Source organism: Podarcis raffonei, chromosome 5 (genome assembly GCF_027172205.1).
Source record: "Podarcis raffonei isolate rPodRaf1 chromosome 5, rPodRaf1.pri, whole genome shotgun sequence".
NCBI lineage: Eukaryota > Metazoa > Chordata > Lepidosauria > Squamata > Lacertidae > Podarcis > Podarcis raffonei.
The window spans coordinates 13,142,463-13,160,513 of NC_070606.1; the positions used below are offsets into that span (position 1 = coordinate 13,142,463).

At 48.3% G+C, this 18,051-nt stretch overlaps 1 protein-coding gene across 2 annotated transcripts in view; it reads right to left on the reverse strand.

Moving 5' to 3' along the window:
- C5H10orf71 (chromosome 5 C10orf71 homolog) overlaps positions 1-13,486 on the reverse strand; it is a 33,300-nt gene extending 19,814 nt beyond the window's left edge. For both annotated transcript variants that reach the window (XM_053387888.1, XM_053387886.1), the window contains exon 1: positions 13,057-13,486. The gene's annotated coding sequence lies outside the window, so the exon portion shown is untranslated. The remainder of the gene's footprint in view (positions 1-13,056) is intronic.
- Between the last annotated feature and the right edge of the window lie 4,565 nt (positions 13,487-18,051).

Sequence of the window (18,051 nt, forward strand, 5' to 3'; positions counted from 1 at the left end):
CAGGTGGGATACCTGGAGTTCTCCGCCTACCTCAGCCCAATCCTGCCTGGGGAGGCGTTGCCAAGGTGATCAGGCCAGGAAGGGGGAGGGACCACCCTGCCCACACAATAGGGGGAGGATTTTACCTGGGAATCATCAATTGGCTCCAGAGCTTCTCCCACCCTCCCCTCCCTCAGTTAAGTCTTCTTTTGCAGGTTCACCTTTTCTTTACAGGTATGCGGGCGCTGCTACATCAAGGTCACTGTTGAAGGGCCAGAAAGGAATTTCCCTGCATTGGCAGGTTTGCCTTTCCCATAGCAAAGCATCACAACTTTGGCAGTTTCAGGCCTTGGGCGGAATCCTTTAGTCTATCTTCCCTAAATGGGGGTGGGCGTGTAGCAGTGACCCACACCCCCTCCTCTTTGTGGCAGCGATCACAGGGTTCCCCGTTAAAGGGGTTGTTTTGAGGGGAGGCATTGGCCGTACGCCTAGAGGTTGTCATTGTTCTCCCCTGCGACGGTGGCGTAATGGGGCGCGGGCTCTCTGCTTGAACATATGTTCTCCAGAGCCAGCCCCCCTCCCCCCAGATAACCCTGATGTTCCCCAGATCCATAGCTGTCAACTTACAGATTTGAAAATAAGGGACCAGCAGCCTCCAAAATAAGGGATCAGCAGCCAAAATAAGGGATTTTCCAAGCACAGGTAGGTTCAACTTCTGAGCCAAAGGCAGAAAGCCCAGCCAGCAGCCAAACGAAGCCTCAAGCGGTGGTTCCCACAGCGCAGCAACCCCGCAAAGGGGATGCAGCAAGGAAAACCACCGTCACCTCTCCGCTGGGAAGCGCTGAGCAAAGGCGAGTCCCCAGGCAACGCAGCCGATTTGATCGGCACAAGGCCTGCAAGCTCCACCCCCCCCAGTCATTCTTAGACTCCTTATTGGGTGAGCAATGCAGCCAAGCAACACAGTTGGAGCCTCCCTCCTCCCTGGCCGGCAGGGAGGGAGGGAGAGGAGCTGCTTCCCTTGAAACCTGGGAAACTTAAGGGACATCATCAGTAAGGGACAGCAGCGGGACATGGTGCTGAGATAAGGGAGTTTCCCACCAAATAAGGGACGGTTGACAGCTATGCCCAAATCTCCAGCGGGGGACTGGGAGGGATAACGCCCAATGACTGAGCCAAGGTCTACCCACATCTGAAACATAATAAAGTTGTGGCCAATTTTAATCTCATAGCTCGTTGTCTTGAGTCGTTATTCCACTCGGGTGCCGCCCAGGGTTTGGGGGACTCCGCCTGTCCACGCAATATCTCAAAGTCACAAGTTCCCTACCCTTGGTTTCTTGTGCGATAAAAGAACAACAAATACACCCATCTTGTTCTATTCTCTTCTCAGAATCAGTTTTGAGAGACCAATCGCTTCTGGTTCTAAAATTTTATTTTCTCTCTCCTATGTACCTATGAAGACAATGAGTGTCAACAGTGTACCTTGCTCCCAATTCCCTGCTAACCCCCCCCCCACGGCTTTATACAATGAAATTTTCTGAAATGTACCCCACAATGTTAAGTTGTGGGTGAACATATCAGACGGCACAGCAATTCTTCAAACAGCTCTTGTTTATTTACAGGCCAGAACTGAACTGAACTGAACTGAACTGAAGGGTTCAGCTAGCCTGCTTATATAGAGCTCCACTACAATGCAAATGTAACACTTTCTGTAACTATCCAATCACTGAACGTCACTTTCAATCCCTTATTTGCATATGTGGACCTGAGTGAAAACTATCTACAGTACACTGGTACCTCGGGTTACATACGCTTCAGGTTACAGACTCCGCTAACCCAGAAATAGTGCTTCAGGTTAAGAACTTTGCTTCAGGTTGAGAACAGAAATCGTGCTCTGGCGGCACGGCGGCAGCAGGAGGCCCCATTAGCTAAAGTGGTGCTTCAGGTTAAGAACAGTTTCAGGTTAAGTACAGGTTAAGTACATTCGTGCCCTCCAGAACGAATTAAGTACTTAACCCAAGGTACCACTGTATCCCCCTGCTGGACTAGGGTGAGAAGTTCAGTACATAACACACAAGGTCAGAGTGGACTCGCCTTATCACCAGGCCTCCACCTCCCAACCCACACAGTACATCTGGCAAACCACAACGGTTGGTGGTATCAAAAGCTGCTGGGAAATTAAGGAGAATCGGCGCAAACCTATTCCGCGCTGTTCCTTTCCAGAAACAAGTTGCCCGTCAGAGCAACCAAGGCGAAAATCAGGCCTCAACCCAGGTTGAAATGGGCATTGATAATCCACTTCTGCCAAGTGCTTCTAGAGCTGGCCAGCCACCAGTTGTCAATCACTGTCAACAATAGGCTGCTGTAGCATTACAAGCTGTCGGGTGTCTGTTATGTATCAGTGAAGCCAAACCCAGCATGAGGACAGAGTGAGCAGAGTAAACAGCACCTGCTGCACTGCTATTTGTCATGCAGACACCCTATTGGGCAAGAAGGCTGTCATCCCCTTCCATTTGACTTATTTGCAGAATCCACCTTTCTCAATAGAGATTCGCAAGTGGTGCCATTTTAGGGATATATTCATCCATGTATGAAAATATCCAGCTTGCTGGAATTTGGCAAGTTGCTGCCGTGCTAAAACCTGCCCTCCAATTTGCCACAAATTTTATTCAATGGCAAAAGAGACCTGCCTTTTTCACAGGGCGCCTTAGAATTTATTTCTAACATCGGTTGGTTGCAGGATTGAGCCTACTTTATCGTTTCGGGGGGCAAGGTTGGTAAACGCATTCTTCTTCCCATTAGACATTTCTTCAACACACAGCAGCCTCCCCAGCTGCCCGAACTTCCTGATTTTTTTAAAAAGTCATGATTTATTCCCCTGGGTTGTTATGGAAGTGTGGGAGGCTGACTTTGTTTTTAAGGGAAGTGCTTCCTTTTACTTTTCTGCACTGATTTCTTTACAAGTAAGAAGAATTCTCTTAAAAACAGAAACAAGCTGTAGCCCGATACAGACCAGACAGCATCCCTAGCTTCTGCACTTACAGGAAAGCCCAGCTGAGGACATAATAGAGGGACGCAGGTAGCGCTGTGGGTTAAACCACAGAGCCTAGGACTTGCCGATCAGAAGGTCGGTGGTTCGAATCCCCGCGACGGGGTGAACTCCTATTGCTCGGTCCCTGCTCCTGCCAACCTAGCAGTTCGAAAGCACGTCAAAGTGCAAGTAGATAAATAGGTACCGCTCCGGTGGGAAGGTAAACGGCGTTTCCGTGCGCTGCTCTGGTTCGCCAGAAGCGGCTTAGTCATGCTGGCCACATGACCCGGAAGCTGAACGCCGGCTCCCTTGACCAATAAAGCGAGATGAGCACCGTAACCACAGAGTCGGTCACAACTGGACCTAATGGTCAGGGGTCCCTTTACCTTTACCTTTTAGCACAGGCACCCAAGAAGGCTGCTGAGTGCAGAGATAATTTGCAGAATAAAATGAAGGAAACTCACAAACACCCCTTGGCCACTTTGTAAGTAAGCTGACCGCAACAGAAACCATGCACCCCATCCACAATAATTTCAATGACATTTCCCCTCAATTTCAATAAATTTTGAGTGCAGGTTGACCAGACAGATTTTGTGGCTGCTGCCAGCACTGAAATCAGAAGTGAAAAGGGAGCACTGGTAAAGTCCTTCCTTGACTTAGATGCTACAGCTGTCAGTCACAGAATCGCATTCGCGGCCCTGTCTGTCTGCCTCCTCACACCTCTCTCTGCCTGGCATTGCCCATTCATGAATAGCTGGGGGGAGGTTTCAAAAACTTAGAAGCCATTCCAACATCCCAAAGTTGTCTCCAAGTCCCAGAGCCCCAGAATATCTTGAAATCTAGAGGCCTCTGATTCTGAGGAGGTCTGAAAAGAATATTTGCCATGGGTAAGACATAAGTGCTACCCTTAATACAGTGGCCTCTCATATTTAAAACCACAACATAACAGACCCTCCAATTGTCCCTATTTTTCAGGAACAGTCTCAGATTTACAGAAGCTGTCCCAGTTTCTGATTGAATCCTAGAATGGCCCACTTTTCCTTAAGGTCTCCCTATTGTCATCAGATAAATATTGGAGGGTATGGACTTATGCAACCCCCAAGCCAAGGAGATAACTATACAACCTTTAGAAGACATCTGAAGGCAGCCCTGTATAGGGAAGTTTTTTAAAAAATGTTTTATTATGTTTTTATATATGTTGCAAGCCACCCAGAGTGGTTGGGGCACCCCAGTCAGATGGGTGGGGTATAAATCATAAAAATATTATTATTATGGAATAGGATACGTTTTTTGAAAAAATGTTTACTGTTTTCATATATGTTGGAGCAGCTGGGACAAACCAGTCAGATGGGTGGGGTATAAATAATAAAATTGTTGTTGTTATGGAATAGGACGTCCCTATTCTAAAGCAAAGACATCACCTTGCCAACAAAGGTCCGTATAGTAAAAGCTATGGTTTTCCCAGAAGGGATGTATGGAAGTGAGAGCTGGACCATAAAGAAGGCTAATCGCCGAAGAATTGATGCTTTTGAATTATGGTGCTGGAGGAGACTCTTGAGAGTCCCATGGACTGCAAGAAGGTCAAATCTCTCCATTCTGAAGGAAATCAGCCCTGAGTGCTCACTGGAAGGACAGATCCTGAAGCTGAGGCTCCAAGACTTTGGCCACCTCATGAGAAGAGAAGACTCCCTGGAAAAGACCCTGATGTTGGGAAAGATGGAGGGCACAAGGAGAAGGGGACGACAGAGGACGAGATGGTTGGACAGTGTTCTCGAAGCTACCAGCATGAGTCTGGCCAAACTGCGGGAGGCAGTGGAAGACAGGAGTGCCTGGCGTGCTCTGGTCCATGGGGTCACGAAGAGTCAGACATGACTAAACGACTAAACAACAACAACATTATAATTGGAGAAATGTTGGAGGGTATGTTAAGCATGATGAAAGAATGGTTAAAAAGGTGCATCGTTTTGCCTCTTTTTTACACATTTTTATGGTGCTTTGAGAAGGGGGTTGGGTTGCTTTCGACTAATTGTGGAGTGTACCATCTCTTACGTACTCAACACAGTAGACCAGGGGTCGGCAAAGATTTTGTGGCTTGGGCCGGTTCACGGTCTTGCAGATTCCACAGTGGGCCGGAGTGTGTGTGTGTGCGTGTGCACATGCACAAACACTATTTCCGGTGTTCCTTCCAGTGCGTAGGATGTGTGCGCAGCTTCCCATTGGCTGCAGGACCTTCCTGCAGCCAATGGGAAGCTGGCTAGCATCGCTGAAGGCGGTCCCCGCTCTGCTCCACTCCGGTTTAGCGCAGCGCACGGGAGCCGACCGAGCAGGAGGCAGGGTCCATGGGTCGGTGAAATGACCCCCATGGGCCGGTTGTGGTCCATAGGCCTTAGGTTGCCGACCCCTGCAGTAGACACACTGGAACATCCCCACAACACCCTTATTCTCACACAACTTGTCTCACGCTAGTCTGTCCGGAAGGCATGTCTGCAGATCAATGCCATATGCATGTGCAGGAAAGTGGCAGTTACTGAGCAGCGAGAGACGAATTTCTGCACATACTTCATGCGCCCTCCTTAATTACTGTTTCGACCAGGGCTGAGGCCTGACATTCAGAACCGGTTCCAGGCCCACCGCCAAGCCCAGCTTCAAATGAACTGCTTTCTGCGAAGCTTTATTTATAATTAAAAGTAACCTGCCACTGCTCAAGCTGACTCCTTTCGGTTCAATCTGTGCACCTGCCGCTGCCACAAATAATTCCGCTCCTTTCCACAGTCATTCCACAGTTCTGGCAAAGGGGAGCAAAAAAAGGGGGGGCCTGCAGCTGTGATTGACAAGCAATTAAGAAAGAGGAACAGAGAGGTCCTGCCCCTTCCGTTCATAGGTCATAACAGGGGCATAAGGGCTCTCCTTTATTGCAATCGCTTGTCAGTCGATTGCTTCCATTGGCTGGAACGGAAAAAGGAGGCGAGGAGGAAGTGGGCTGACTTCTTATGGAGAAGCCAGCAGCCCCCCAAGTTGTTGTTTTCCTTTGTAAGTGTGGCTTGATGTTGGGAACGTGGAAGTTTGCAAACTTGCATTCTACCCAGGCATTAAACATGCAAACCCTCCCAGGGTCCCTATTTTCCAGGGACAGTCCTGGATTTACAGAAGCTGCCCGGGTTTCTGATTACATCCTGGAATGTCCCGCTTTTCCTTAGGGCGTCCCTATTTTCTTCGGAGAAATGTTGGAGGGTACGGAGTTTTCCGACCCCCGAGCCAAGGGGATGAATAACTCTGCAATCTTTAGAAGACACCTGAAAGCAGTTTTTTTTAATGTTTAATGTTTTATTGTGTTTTTATGTATGTTGGAAGCTGCCCAGAGTACAGTGGTACCTCGGGTTACATATGCTTCAGGTTACATACACTTCAGGTTACAGACTCCGCTAACCCAGAAATATTACCTCGGGTTAAGAACTTTGCTTCAGGATGAGAACAGAAATCGTGCTCCGGCGGCGCAGCAGCAGCGGGAGGCCCCATTAGCTAAAGTGGTGCTTCAAGTTAAGAACAGTTTCAGGTTAAGAACGGACCTCCGGAACGAATTAAGTACTTAACCCGAGGTACCACTGTAGTATAATAATAATAATAATAATAATAATAATAATAATAATAATAGTAATAATGGAATAGGATACCCCTCTTTTCATCAGAGAAATGTTGGAAGGTATGAGCATGGACTCTAGATCAGAGCTGTCTTAAGCATATGTGGTGCCGGGGAGAAAGATCTGCCCAGCAGCCCCCCCCCAGTTGCCCAGTTCCAGGTGCGCAGGAGTGCAGAACCAGCCAGTCGCCTCAGCGTCTCGCTGGCTTGGTCACCCCTGAACTCATGGCACAGAGCCGCCCACAGCAGAAGAGCCTGTCACGGCGCTCCGACCAATGGGCAGGCTCCTCCCTAGACTCAACTCTTGGGCCCCGGACTCTTGGCCTGTGTGCTGGTCCCAAGGGTTAACCGTGTGGCGAGGTCCAAGTCCAGTCCGAGGTCGAGGGTGCGGTATGGAGGCTGTCCGTCAAAGCTGAAACGGGGTCCAAGGCAGGGAGTCAGGTGGGGTCAGGAACTCTGCAGGAGAGCAGGACAGGGTGCAGGCAGGAACAGGCTACCAACAATGCTGCTCCTGCAACCTGGGGCTGGCTGGCTTTTATCTGCCCCGAGGCATAGGGCGGCCCCGGTCCACCGGGGTGACTCACCCCTCCTGGCCTGGAGGCGAGCACTCCTCCTGTGGGAACTTAGCTCCCTCCGTCTCTCTGCCCTGAGCCTCTGCAGCTCAGGAGAGGCTGGAGGGTTACCGGACCCAGAGGCAACCTCATCTTCCCCTGACGGGGCTGAGAGTGGAGCACCTGCAGGCAATGGGTCCTCCATCACCTCAGGGGCCAGAGCAGACTCAGCTGGTGTCTGCACCTGAGGACCCGGCACAGGTGAGGACCCTTCAGGCTCAAGCCCCAGCCCCGGCTCAGCTGGTTCTGGAGGCGGGGACTCCTGTGCAGGCTGGGATTCTTCACGTTCAGCCTCCGAGTCCGACTCCCAGGCCATCACAGCCTGGCGCCCCTGAGAGCCTGGTGCCTGGGTGCCCTGCACTCCTAGCACCTATGGGTAAGACGGCCCTGCTCTGGCTGTTGCTCAGTTTTTTGGCAATCTTCTCCCAAGGATAAAAAAAGCTGCGGGCTGGATAAAGGAGCCAAGTCCTGGGGCCAAGATCCCTTTGCCCCAACCCCCATAAAATATTTGAGGGGCCCAGGGCCCCACAAAGTTGATGGGCACATCATTCAAATGGTGTGTGTACACCGTAGCACGCAATTGATTATGCAGTGCGGGGCGTACTTGCGCCCCCCCCCATATTTTATTCAAGTTGGCACCCCTGAGGCTGGAAGTTGATGAAAGGAAAGGTCATGTTGCCCTTGGGAAGAGAAACAGGCGGGGAGGCTGAGTGGGGAAAGGGCCCCCCCCCACTCCAAAGTGAAGGTGGCTGAAAGAAATGGGAGGGAGGAGGGGGAGAGACCCATGACAAGATTGGCCACGGAGCCCAGAAAATCTGGGACCCGGCTTTTTTTAGTTTTGCACAAAGTCATTGACCTTTTTTTTTCTTTTTCTAAAATCTAAAAAATAATAATATTCAAGTTTTTGAGCTATTTTTAAGGAAATTCGCCAAAATCTACACTTCTAACATGGGTTGCCATAAATCCAGATTTTTCCCAGACATTTAAGCAATTTCTGCCCGGATACTGTTTCTGATGGCCCAATCCCGGCTACGTCCTGGAATGAATGAATGAAACTTTATTTGCGTCAGCCATCGGCCATTGCAATAAAACAACAATACGATATACAAAGAATAGAAATAAAAAGTCAGTGGTATAAAATACATTTCAGGGTTCTGAATCAATAGTCAAATAGTGGGTCTTATTCTAATTGCCCCAGCTAAAAACCTTGCAACCTTTGCTGTTACCTTTCGCTATGTCCGGGAAATTCCGGATGTATGTTGCGAAGGTGGTATTATACAGGTGTGGTGTGTTAGGGAGCTGGACCATAAAGAAGGCTGATCGCCGAAGAATTGATGCTTTTGAATTATGGTGCTGGAGGAGACTCTTGACTGCAAGAAGATCAAACATGCTGCATGGACTGCAAGAAGATCAAACATGTCCATTCTTAAGGAAATCAGCCCTGAGTGCTCACTGGAAGGACAGATCCTGAAGCTGAGGCTCCAATACTCTGGCCACCTCATGGGAAGAGAAGACTCCCTGGAAAAGACCTTGATGTTGGGAAAGATGGAGGGCACAAGGAGAAGGGGACGACAGAGGATGAGATGGTTGGACAGTGTTCTCGAAGCTACGAACATGAGTTTGACCAAACTGTGGGAGACAGTGGAAGACATGGCATGCTCTGGTCCATGGGGTCACGAAGAGTCGGCCACGACTAAATGACTAAACAACAAGTCTAGAGGCACAGCGAGGGAGCAAAGTTGTAAGCAGAGCAGATAAATCTGAGGTCAAGCCCTGCCCGAAACTGCTAATCTGACCATGCTTGGTTGCCTGCCAGGCTTTTCCAGCCTCATCTCTCCATTTTCTTGGTCCCACACGGTTCTCAGGAGCTTTCAGCTGAACTCCAGTTATCGCCAAAGCAGACATAATCAAAGCAGAATGTACATGACGCTTAGCAACTCGAGGCAGCAGATAGGGAGACATAACATGGTGTTTGGTTTCCCAGGTTTTGGCTCCTGCTCTAAGAATTCAGCGATTCCTTGGGTCAGCCACTGCCATAACCTTCAGCTTGGGTAAGCTGGCGGGCAAATATTTTGCCAGCTATCTGTTGGAGGGAGGGAGGGAGGTCAGGCTTTTTGCCTAATATGAATACACATCTTGAATGTCCCGATGATAAGTCACACAGAAGGGTTTATGAAGTTAAATTTAACTGTGTGTGTGCATGGGAGCACAGGCTGAAGAGGAGATGATTATTTTATTCAATTGTTTGTCAGGCTTTTTGAGAAGCCTGTCTAGTCTCTGTTGTCAAGGCCACTAGCAGGAGCGTTCCCCTTCCCCACCAGAATTGCGCCTGATACTTTTTGCACGCAAAATCTGGGCTCTTAGGACCCCTTCCATCTTCTGGGCTGAGCACTGGAGCCTCCACGCCAGTTATTAGACCCAAACTGGTCACATTTTGAGGGGGCACCAATAGTTAGTGGGTTTGACACAGTACGGTTTTGAAGCATGTTGGGCTTTCTGTTCTTGCTGGAGTCATGATTAAAAGCTGCTAGTTGAAAAAGAGAAGGCTCTTTAATAGTTGTGTAGCAGACAAGCTCATATCCGCCTACATTTCTCCGATGAAACTAGGGATGTCCTATTCTATAATAATATTAATGATGATCTTATTATTTATAACCCACCCATCTGACTGGGTTCCTCCAGCCACTCTGGGTGGCTTGCAACATATAGAAAAACACAACAAAACATTAAACATTTTTTTTAAAAAACTTCCCTATACAGGGCTACCTTCAGATGTCTTCTAAAGGTTGTATATTTACTTGGCTCGGGGGGGGGGGGGTCACATAACTGCAAACCCTCCAACATTTCTCTGATGAAAATAGGGATGCCCCTATTGGAAAAGCAGGACATTCCGGGATCAAATCAGAAACTGGGCCGGCTTCTGGAAATCCAGAACATTTGGAGGGTTTGCTGTCAATACCTCTTTTACAGAAATGTTAAGCCCTCTTTTTCAACCTGGGTGGCCTAGAGGTGGTGGCAATGTCAGCAGCCTAAATCAGCCCCTCTTAGGAGAGCCAAGTTGAAGAAAATGTGGGAGGGGCAGGTGTCACATGACACAGTGCATCCACACCATTTGAATGGCAATGCCCATCAACCTTGGGGAAATAGCCTCCCTCAAATATTTTAGGGGTGTGTGAAGGGACCTCACCCCCCAGGAGCTGGTTCCTATGCCCCCTGCCAGAGATGGAGGCTTGAGCTTGCTTTGGTGGCCATGGAGCAAGGGTGCTGAAAGAAGGAAGAAGTTGCATAGAACACCAAGGACCGACTAGAGTTATTTAGTGAGTCATGGCTGTTAGGCTGGAAAAAATGGTGCTCTTGGCGTCGAGGGAAAATGCCTGAAACCAAATCTTCCCCTTAGCCCCAAATCCAGTACACTGGGTACAGCTGCTGCAGACCAGGCTTCCTCAGCCTCGGCCCTCCAGATGTTTTGAGACTACAATCCCCATCATCCCTGACCACTGGTCTTGCTAGCTAGGGATCATGGGAGTTGTAGGCCAAAAACATCTGGAGGGCCAAGGTTGAGGAAGACTCTCCAAGTGTCCCTGTTTTCCAGGGACAGACCTGGATTTACAGAAGCCATCCCAGTTTCTGATTTGATCCCAGAATGTGCCTCTTTTCCTTAGGCCATCTCCATTTTCACCAGAGAAATGTTGGAGGGTCTGGAGTTATGTGGCCACCAAGCCTAGGAGATAAGTAACTATACAACCTTTAGAAGGCATCTGAAGGCAGCCCTGTAGTGGGAAGCTTTTTAAAAAGTTTAATTATGTTTTTATATATGTTGCAAGCCACTCAGAGTGGCTGGGTCACCCCAGTCAGATGGGTGGGGTATAAATCATAAAATTATTATTATGGAATAAATGGTAAAGGGACCCCTGGCCGACTCTGGGGTTGCGGCGCTCATCTCGCTTTATTGGCCGAGGGAGCCGGCGTACAGCTTCCGGGTCATGTGGCCAGCATGACTAAGCTGCTTCTGGCGAAGCAGAGCAGCGCACGGAAACGCCGTTTACCTTCCCGCCAGAGCGGTACCTATTTATCTACTTGCACTTTGACGAGCTTTCGAACTGCTAGGTTGGCAGGAACAGGGACCGAGCAACGGGAGCTCACCCTGTCGCAGGGATTCAAACCGCCGACCTTCTGATCGGCAAGTCCTAGGCTCTGTGGTTTAACCCAGAGCGCCACCCGTGTCCCTTATTATGGAATAGGATGTCCCTATTTTCATCAGGGAAATGTTGGTGGATATGCAATAACAAATCTCATTAGCTGACTTGAGACTTCCAAACGTTAGACTCCTTCTCAGGGTCTCCAGGGCAAGAACTAAAGTCTCAAGATGAGGTAATAGGAACAAGTGGGCACACTGTTGTCAGCTTGGCTTGTGTGCTTCTACCATTAGTGCCCTCCCCTGCTCATCAGACCACATGTTGGTCCCATGACAGAGCAAGTGCTGTCCACATCTCAGCAGCTTCAAGCCCCTGGCCTACAAGGCACAACTCTCACACAATGCTCGCTGTCTCTCAGGTTCTGTGCTTCTAGGAGCCTGACGGGCCTAGCCTGAATACCTTTCTAGTCTTCCTTTCAGGGCCATTTTGGACAATGACCCTAAGCAACGTTGTTATTGCAAAGCTGTTGCCATAAGAAAATAAGAGTTTCCAACTGCCACCTGCTTGTATCTTGCTGCACTGGCAGAGAAGCAAAAATGTTTTTCTTGCTCATCACAGTAACTCTATATCTACACCATTTTGTGTAAGACTATTAGTTATTATAATTTCTATAGTGCAAGACGCATTACGGAATACAAGAGGACAGGGATTTCCATAATCTGCTTGTACAGTGGTACCTCAGGTTAAGTACTTAATTCGTTCCGGAGGTCCGTACTTAACCTGAAACTGTTCTTAACCTGAAGCACCACTTTAGCTAATGGGGCCTCCTGCTGCTGTCGCACCGCCAGAGCACGTTTTCTGTTCTCATCCTGAAGCAAAGTTCTTAACCTGAAGCACTATTTCTGGGTTAGCAGAGTCCGTAACCTGAAGCGTATGTAACGTGAAACGTATGTAGCCTGAGGTACCACTGTATATTACAAGTCGTAATAACGAAACACAGTTTTTGTGAGCTCAGATCGTGGCATCTGGACCTCAGAGGTCCAAGCTGTTGAGGATTGGTTTCCTAGATTAAAGGGAATACCGTTGAATAGTCCCAGTAATACTATCCTCGCTTCATAGGTAATTAACTGACATAAGACTATCTAACTGACATTAGACCAATGTCTGTCTAGACAAATGTTTGTGTCACACTGTGTGTCCAACAGCATTCTCCACACCCCAGCGTAATATACATCTGAGATTTATGAAAGTAAATCTTCAGCTAGAAAATAAACCTAAACATGATAAACCTTGCTGTGCAGCCTTAGTTCATATGTAGTGACACCTGAACAGCCCACTCCTATGCAAGTTTACTCAGAAATAAGTCCCACAGAGCTTACTGCCCCTTGCTCTCACATATGTGTATGGAATCGTAGCCTTAATATCTTTACATTTGATTGCAACATTGGCTTGGATAAATCAGAGCAAAAATATCTATCCATCTGGAGGACAACTTCCCTGCTTTTCAGCTGAGCTCAAGAGATCTGGCCTGATGGGGGAAAAAATAATAATAAACTGTTTCGTGTTTCGCATCTGATCAGTTTCACATGATGTGCTTCCATGCTACCCTTGCGCACACAGCTGAAAGCACACATCACAACACCCATGCAGTTTCTTGTGCCTTACCTTCTAGATCCAAGTGTTTTGATCAGAGGCAGAGGGCCACGGTGCTGTCTTCAGCTGAGCCAGCTTCCCAGCACATTTATTTCCAAAGTAGTTCGCTTACCCCTCAGACTTCCTGTAAGTCATATCCTTTTGTGTGAATGAGAACAGTGGTTTTTCGAAGTGGAAGCAGCCAAGTCTTTCCCCCCTCAAGATCCGCCCAAATGGGTGAAACGAAGCGAGAAATCAAAGTCCGTAAAACATACTTAAATATATCTTAGGCAAGGAGGAACCGAGTGTAGAACATGGTTGGGGAAGAGTATTGGAATAGCCACGCAGTGTCAAGTAACAAGCAGGCACTCACAGGCTATTTTTACACACAGCTTCTCCGCTGGCAATGCTTCAAAGATAACTGAGTGACAGAATATAATGTTCTGCGATTGGCCAGCCCCCAAGGGTGATTCAAACCATAAACCGCCGCATTTTCATGCCATCGGGTGGCGGGCGCAAATGTTTTCATGAAAGTCATCATTAAAAATAATAAGCCAGAAATGTGCCCATGAGTTATGCACATGATTGTCTTCGTGGTGTCATTTCATAAATAGCCCATTTCATCATCAGGGCAGGACAGATGTATCGCGCGCTGCATTCTCCGAGACACAGCCCTGCCTGTCCTTCGGAAGCCAATAGAAAGAGCGGCTTTAATGGGAAAGACGCTCAAGCATTGAGTTTCATTCTGAAGGTTGCAGTAAAATATTAGATAATGAGTGGATGTTGCATGTCATCAGCAAGCCAGGCTTTGCTCTTGCAAATAGGAAACGGGCTGTTCCCGACTTGGATCAAAGGAATTATGGAAGTTGTTAGCATTTACAGAAGCCATCCCAGTTTCTCATTGGATCCCGGAATGTCCTGCTTTTCCTTAAAGGTAAAGGAACCCTGACAGTTAAGTCCATTCGCAAACGACTCTGCCGCTCATCTCGCTTTACAGGCCGAGGGAGCCAGCGTTTGTCCGCAGACAGTTTTCCCGGGTCATGTGGCCAGCATGACTAAGCCGCTTCTGGCGAAACCAGAGCAGCACACAGAAATGCCGTTGACCTTCCCGCTGGAGCGGTACCTATTTATCTACTTGCACTTTGATGTGCTTTTGAACTGCTAGGTTAGCAGGAGCTGGGACCGAGCAATGGGAGCTCACCCTGTCACGGGGATTCGAACTGCCGACCTTCTGATCGGCAAGTCCTAGGCTCAGTGGTTTAGACCACAGCGCCACCTGTGTCCCTGTATCACCTTAAAGGTAAAGGTAAAGGGACCCCTGACCATTAGGTCCAGTGGTGACCGACTCTGGGGTTACAGCACTCATCTCGCTTTATTGGCCAAGGGAGCCGGCGTACAGCTTCCGGGTCATGTGGCCAGCATGACTATGCCACTTCTGGCGAACCAGAGCAGCGCACGGAAACACCGTTTACCTTCCCACCAGAGCGGTACCTATTTATCTACTTGCACTTTGATGTGCTTTCGAACTGCTAGGTTGGCAGAAGCTGGGACCGAGCAACAGGAGCTCACCCCATCACGGGGATTTGAACGACTGACCTTCTGATCAGCAAGCCCTAGGCTCTGGGGTTTAGACCACAGCTCCACCCATGTCCCTGTATCACCTTAGGATGTCCCTATTTTCCTCAGAGAAATGTTGGGGGGTATGGAGCTATCCAATCCCTGAGCCATCTGAAGGCAGCCCTGTATAGGGAAGGTTAAAAAAAAGTATTAAGTGTTTTATTATGTTTTAATAGATGTTGGAAGCCAGTCAGATGGGTGGGGAATAATTACTACTACTACTACTACTACTACTACTACTACTACTACTACTACTAGGATTGAAGCAGCAAGTACAGACAGTATTACGTGCCTTAATCCTGCTTCTGTCATTATTATCTGGAATGTCATCTGCCTCTCAGACTCTCCTGTGGTGCAGTGGGTTAGTGCATCTGGCTACTAACCAGAAGGTTGGTGGTTCAAGCCCACCCAGGGACAGCTGTGGGTAGAATTCTGCACTGCAGGGAGTTGGACTAGATGATCGTCAGGGTCCCTTCCAACTCAACAATTCTATGATTCAACCCCCTACCTCTAATCATGGCTGGAGTTACCTAAAGTTGTGTAGGAAAACAATATTGTTACATTCACCACACTCATTTGAGATATAACACCTACCCAGGCTGGATTTCCTTCGGATGACTCCTAGACTTGGAATGGTAATTTAATCATTTAGTCCAACCCAGTGTGAAAGCAGGAAATCCTAATAGCTGGCCATACACCCTCTGTTGAAACTTTTATAAGAGGCAGTTTGTCTCACTTTCCAGCAGCTCCTATCACCCAGAGGTTCTTCCTAAAGTTTAGCCAAAAATCCCCTTTCTAGGTCCTGGTTCTACCTTCTCGAGCAACGGAAAAGTAAATTGTTGTCTATGTGACAGCCCTTCAGATATTTGAAGATGGCTGTCATTTTGGTTCTCTTATATGGGCTAAATATACTCAGCTACTTCAACTGTTTGTCATAGATTTTGGGTCTCCAGGCCTCCTCACCATTTTTTTCACCCTTCTATGGGCACATAGGAGACAACATCTAGGGGCCAAGGTCCCTTCAGCCCTTCCCCGCAATTGAGGGGGCCAAAGCTGATGGGCATGTGCCATGCCTTGTGATTGATTACGCAGGGTGGGGCTTACCTCTCCCCCACCAATATTTTATTCAAGTTGGTACCCCTGTATGGCATGTCCCAGTCTCTTAGTATTCTGCTCAATAGAGCTGTATCATTACTTCTCTCATTCTTGATGCTATGTCTGTTGATGCAACCTACATTTATTATTATTATTAAAGGTCCATATAGTTAAAGCTATGGTTTTCCCAGTAGTGATGTATGGAAGTGAGAGCTGGACCATAAAGAAGGCTGATCGCCGAAGAATTGATGCTTTTGAATTATGGTGCTGGAGGAGACTCTGGAGAGTCCCATGGACTGCAAGAAGATCAAACGCATCTGTCAGTGCTGCCCAAGGTCCCAGCTCACACAAGACCAACGCTGCTTCTTCCTCAAGTAAAAAAGTCTTTATTGAAGTTCAGTTTCATTTCCAGACGCGCAGCGCGCAACGCTACGTCTATACCCTAGACCGTCGAAGTTCCATCTGAATCTCCTCCCCCCTGACACCAGTTTAAGATTCTAGCCTTACTCCACCTCTTCCTCTGTTCCTTCCTTCTCTGGGCCCTCCTGCTAGTCGGAGTCTCAGCCCTCCTAGACTCCTCGGACGCTGAGTCCCCTGACTGTTCCCCCTCCCTCCTTCGGGCTTTAGGACCTGGCTCCCAATCCGGGTTTTCTGCTGTCCCGCGCTCCTCCACATTTGAACTTGGCGCGCGCGCGCAGCCTCCCACTTTCCTTCTGACCGTTACACTTGTGTCACTACTCCCTCTTTCGGGGAGGCTAGCTGGACCTGGCCTTCCCTCCGTTTCCCCACTTCCCGATGGGGGCGTGGTTACCCCTGACTCATCTTCTCTCCCCGCTGGAGGAGAAGCTGGTCCTGACTCATGTGACTCTTCCCCCCCACTGTGCTCTGGTGGGGGAACTGGTCCTGATCCTCCGCTGCTCCCTTGGGAGTCCCCTCTGGTCCCTTGTTTATGGAGCGTCCCCCCTGGGATCCCCCTCGCCCTTACCATAGGCGCCCCCTTCTGGGAATCTTCTGATTCGCTGGAGAAGCTCATGGAATCTCTCGGGTCACTGTCATATTCCCCTACGCTCCCCTCTGATTCCTCTCCTCCGCTCTCTATTTGCTCTCTCCCCTGCTCTTCTGCTCCTGAGCCTCTGACAGCATCCATTCTTAAGGAAATCAGCCCTGAGTGCTCTCTAGAAGGACAGATCGTGAAGCTGAGGTTCCAGTACTTTGGCCAGCTCATGAGAAGAGAAGACTCCCTGGAAAAGACCCTGATGTTGGGAAAGAGGGAGGTGCACAAGGAGAAGGGAGAAGGGGGCGAAAGAGGACGAGATGGTTGGCCAGTGTTCTCAAAACTACCAGCATGAGTTTGACCAAACTGTGGGAGGCAGTGGAAGACAGGAGTGCCTGGCGTGCTCTGGGGTCCAGGGGGTCATGAAGAGTCGGACACGACTAAACGACTAAACAACAACAACAACAACAACTATTATTATTATTATTATTATTATTATTATTATTATTTGCTGCTACATGGCCCCACCGTGTCATGTTTAGCTTGTGATCTTCTAAAAAATCCCTAGATCTTTTTGACACATGCCACTGTCAAGTGTAACTCACCCCCTATTTGTGCATCTGAAAACCAAAATGCAGAAGTTTCTGCTAGAGTTCATTTTCTTAGATTTGGCCCCTCCTGTAAAGATCATGTCTCTTCTATGGTATTAGCTAGCCAACCTGGTTAGGTGTCAAATTTATACTGCCCTTCATCAGCAAACAGTACAATCACCTAGCTCATATTTTACCAATTTGTAAAGAGCATGTTGTGGAGTCAAAAGCCTTGCTGAAATCAACACGAACTACACCTGGGCATTTCCAGCTTAAACACACCAACAGATGGTCAAGGTCTACTGCTCCCACACCTAATTCTTAAGGACGATGAATGATGATAATTAATAATAATAATAATAATAATAATAATAATAATAATAATATATGCTGCCCATCTGACTGATTTGCCCCAGTCATTCTGAGCACCTCCCAACAAATTATTAAAAACACAAGACAACATGGGAGTGCCAACTTGAATAAAATATGATCACATGATGTGGCATAACTGATCACATGATGTGATGAACACACACCATTTAAAGGGCAATGTCCATCAACTTGGTTCGCCCACACCCCCTCAAATATTTTATTGGGGTGGGGAACAAAGACCCATCCGCTCCTATGACACAACATCAACCATTAAAAACTTCCCTGAACAGGAATGCCTTCAGATGTGTTCTAAAAGTCAAATAGTTGTTAATCTGTTTGACATCTGATGGGAGGGCGTTC